A 5,100-nucleotide genomic window follows, 5' to 3' on the forward strand; every position below is an offset into this window, starting at 1 on the left:
TTGAGCCCTTCCACAAAAGGTGAAAGAGCTGTTTTTCCAATTTGGTCAACCATGAGCCTGGGCAAGGAACGATGGTTAGGTCGTAGGTAATGACTGATGCGATGAACACATTGGCCACCTCCGCCCACCCTTTCAGAGACAGCCACTGCCAAGACCAGGTCCTGACTATCTGAGCCACCTTGCTTGAAACCTCGTCCCAGTTCTCTACCTGGAGGTTTGGACCAAACCAGACCCCTAGCAACTTAACCGGGCCCTCTGTCCAATGTCCTACGACGCTGTCTGAAAGCATTGACTTGCTTCTCCAGTTGCTGAGTTGCAAGCTGACTGATTTTTCCCGGTTAATCTTTGCTCCTGCTACCGTCTCGTAAACCACAATGGCCTTCCCTACCTCTTGTAGGTATTCCATTTTATTTACGCTGATGGTGATGTCGTCCGCATAAGCTGAAACCAACTCTCCACATCCTGGCTCTCTCAGGATGCCACTCAACCTTTGCAGTAATGGCTCAAGAGCCATCACATACAAAAGCGAACTGAGCATTTGATACAGAACGGTCTTGATAGAAAACCGTTCACTCGAATGATTGAGTCAATGTTTTCATACAATTGTATTTTCCACCTAAGGAAGCCAAGACCCAGGCCGAACTGTGCAAGAACAGTCACCAGATAATGATAGTCAACCCTATCAAAAGCTTTAGATTGGTCTAAATGTACCAATGCCCCACCTTTGCCAGATTTACTCTCTATGCTTCCCTGATCAGACCATCCGCGACATGTGCCAACCTTTTTGCTAGCACCTTGGCCAAAATCTTCACTTCTGTGTTTAGTGGAGTGATGGGCCAGAAATTATACATATGATCCCCCTTGTCCGGGTCCTTTCTGATCAGTGTCACCACTCCCCGGCACACAAATCGGGGAATGAACCCATTCTGTTGCCAGCTCATGTACACACTAGCCAGCAGGCGCCCAAACAAGCCTGGCATACACTTATATAACTCATAGGGTAGACCATACAGTCCTGGTGACTTAACTACACCACAGTCTGCCACAGCCTCAATCACCTTAGGTATGATCGGCCCTTCACAAGACTCTGTATCCTGCCCTGAGAGGCACAGCAGCCCAACAAGGAAGACCGCAAGGTCCCTCCTACCACCTGGTCCATCGCTCCCCCTGAAAAGCTGGGTGAAGTGCTCCTAAAAAGCCTTACACATTTCTTTGGGTTCATTTATCAATACACCTTGATGATTTACCAAAGATCGAACTGTGGAATCATTTCCATGTTGAGCTTCCACCACTTGGGTCCATCCAGTGTTCTTGAGCCCTTCGCAACCCACTGCACTTAGTCTAGCCCTGATAATGCACCCCATGTGTTGGGTTTTGAGGTGCTGGTTTAATTCCAGTCTCTTTGCCCTCACCTGGTCTGTACTGGCAGTCCCCATGGCTTCCTCTAAGTTCTTAACTAGACCCTCTTCTTTCTTATGTTCCTTACCCACTAAATTTATGCCATACCAAATAGACTCAAATTTTATCACTGGTTTTAGGGCGTACCACCATTAGTTGTTAATGATGGCTCCTGTTAATACCTTCTGAATTATCATCTTAATCCACTTTCTGTACTCCTCAATCGCCAACAGGGACGTATTGAGTTTCCAGTAGCCAGATCCCTGTCTATGTACCTTATCTAAGTTCAGAATACAGGTAACCATCTTGTGATCACTGTAGCTAACTGGATAAAACTGTGGATGCTTAACTATGCATTTGTCTACTTTTCTAATTAAAATCTTATCTATATATGATCTGGAAGACCCGTCGCTATTTGACCATGTCCACAATGGAGCATCTGGGTGTTCCAGCCTATATGGGTCTGCTAGCTGAAAATGACTTAGCAGATCCCGGAAGCCAAGGTTACATGTCCTATCCAGTCTCGAGCCAACACAATCTACACGTGCATCGCAGATTGTGTTAAAGTCTCCTAGCAAAACTAAAGGATGTGACGAGCCTAGAAATTTCTCTAGGTCACGAAAATACTCACTTTTTTGACCAGAAACATTGGGTGCATAAATTGCAGCCAGCCTGATAGTCTTGCCACAACTGAATGTCAAGTTCAAAATGACCAGCCTACCTTCTGGATCAGAAAAAAATCAACTTTTTCTCCGAAATCCGGTTTCTTTTTAATAGGACCAACACCCCACCCCCACCTGTCACCTGACACAGAGAAACGTATTTCTTGTAGCTGTTCAGCAGAGATAGCAGATCTCTCGGCCCCTTCAACCGGACTTCTGCAGCAACAATTACATCCAAATTCCATGACGATGTCATTTAGGAAGCGACTTTGCTGCCAGCTCAACATCAGCCATGTACATTTAAACAACCAATGTGAATTGCCATAATGTCTTACCTTGATTTTTTTTTTTGTTATTCCATGGTGTCGGGTGGAGGGAGAGTCTCCACCTCTTCTTTTTTCTTAGCTCGCAGGATTGGAGTTGGTAGTCCTTCAAAAATTGATGGTAAAAAGTCTTTCCTTATCATCCCTACAGAATCCCTAAAGTTATTACTTTGGATTCTGTAGTTTTTCAAGTCTATCTCATAAATGTCATAGTTTTTGTATTTCTCCGAATGTTCATCGTTCCATATGGCAATTTTAATCATCTTCATGCTTCTTACTAGTTCAACGTTATCTGTTTTTATAGCTACTAAGCCGTTTTCTTCTTTCTTTTCTCTTTTTGCCATCTTCTTCAGCCTCTTGTTCGATAGTACTGTTTTGGTTGGTGCAGTAGGATGTGTCTTTCTTTTGTTGCCTGCTTGGTTCTCTGTTTTCTTTTCCTCTTCCTCTCCTTCTCTGCACTTAGCACAGATGTGCCCCAGTTCATCACACTGGAAACACCATGGCTTCCAACCCTCCACAAACACTATGAGGCTTTCATCCCCTACCTCTATTTTTTCAGGGATTCCCTCCAATGTTTGCGGCTCTGCTTGAATTATTAAATTGACTGTTTGTCCATGCGAGTTTTGTTTATCCGTGACTGACGCCTGGCAGAGTGTGATCTTCTCCTCTAGGTTCATGGTCACGGCTGCCACCAGCCACATGGCATCTACCTCTGGTGGGATTCTTCCTATTCACACCTTTGAAGTTCTTATTCCCACGTACATAGGAATGAGAGCCACATCTTCTGTTTTTAAAGCTTCTGTTGAATGGTATTGGGCTTTCTCTACATTCACCATTCATACCTCCACAGTGCCGAACTTTTTGCCTTGAGTGATATAATCAATATCACTCCAAATATTTTGAGGCATTTTTCCACTGTCTCTCCAGACATCCTGTCTATCTCTCTGCTTTTTAAATTATACATTTTGTAAATCAGTGTTTTCCTTTTTTCTTGTAAGATTCTCTCCAGTGGTTCAACTTTCACTGCGTTGCCTTCTTTTTGAAACATTTTTTGGTACTTCTTTAGTTCATTTTTTTCTGTTGTGAGTTGCCTGGTTTAACCTTCGGCCGCCGTAGCAAAACTTTTTTTTTTCTGTTTCACCACTTTGTATACTGGGTGCATTAATCATTCTCTTCGATACTATGCTTTCTGAATCCTTTTTGTTTTTCTTTGGTGAACTTCCAGGTGAGAGTCTTGGGTACTCTTCTTGAGATTCTATATCAGACATGGTGGCAGTTACAATTTCACTAGGGTTATCGCCACACAACATATTTTTTTGTAAAACAAATAGTAATTATTCCCCCCCCCCCCAATCAGGGAATGAATAACAAATGCTTCCAAGAAGCAATAAACAGTCTTTAACAGCAAATTCAACGAGAAATTCAACAGTTCAGCAAAACAAGTAAAACAAAGTGTTCAAAAAGCAGAAAACAAGCAACAGTACAGAAAATATAACTCACAAAAAAAGATGGCTGCCATCATACTCCTTTTTTTTATTACCCATAAAGGGTCCTTTATAGACGCTTTACACAAGACAATACAAAACATAAAATCAGGGAAATAAAATTACAGAAAAGGAAATCGAACAAAGAAGAAAAAAGAAAAGAAACGAATGAAATTATGAACACTGTACATGATGAATATCCAATACCAAACAAACTTAAATCTTCATAATTAAACTGCATTAAACTTTGACAAGCTTACCTTTACCTATTCTGGGTTACTTGAAAGGTATTGTTCCTTTCCCTCTCTTCTATTTGTTGATACCTTCGTTTACCTACCAATGTGTTGTTTCACTTTAAGGATGGTATTTACCCATCTTTTATGATATTTTGACTGTTGTCCGTTGCTTCAAATGTGTTTTAGCATTGTTGTTCTAGCTTTATCAGATTTATCAAAAAAGTGATTTGCTTTGCCTTTTTATATAAAATTGAAACTGATGAGGTTTTAGAGAGGGAGAAAGAGAGAATGGGAGGAAAAATTAGAAAGGAAGGTACAGGGGGGTGAGAGAGGAGAGGGTGGGAGATAAGGAAGATAGGGAAAACAATGTAGGAGTGTGTTTTGGGATTGTATTCTTGTTTTTGAGGGGTTTGCCAAGGAATCGAAAAGAAAGAAGAAAAAGTTTGAGAGGGAGGGGGAGGTAGAGGAGGCGTGGCTTTTGTATCAATGTGGTCAGACTTGTTTGATTCCACTTAGTGACCTTTTGGGTGGGAAAGAAAAGGAATTTTTGGATTCAAGTGGTCAAAGATTTTAATTGGAAAACCAGATGTTTTCAATTTTCTCCAGTAAGAATTATAATTACATTTCAAGGTTTTGTTTTTTAATTCTTTTGTATTCATTAATGTTAAGGGGAGAGAATGGTATGGCTATGTTTTTTGAAAACATAGCCATACACAGCTAAATCAAAAACAACATCTAGAATTTTAATCAAACATTTTGACCACATCCATACAACCATTCTCTCCCCTTTACATTAATGAATACAAAAGAATTAAAATACAAGACCTTGAAATGTAATTATAATTCTTATTGGAAAAAAATCAAAAACACCATCTGGTTTTCCAATTAAAAACTTTAACCACTTGAATACAAAAATTCCTTTTCTTCCCTACCCAAAAGGTCATTAAGTAGCAGAAAATAACTTATTGAATTCTAATCAAACACTGATACAAAAACC

This window comes from Octopus bimaculoides, chromosome 14, assembly GCF_001194135.2.
Source record: "Octopus bimaculoides isolate UCB-OBI-ISO-001 chromosome 14, ASM119413v2, whole genome shotgun sequence".
Lineage (NCBI taxonomy): Eukaryota > Metazoa > Mollusca > Cephalopoda > Octopoda > Octopodidae > Octopus > Octopus bimaculoides.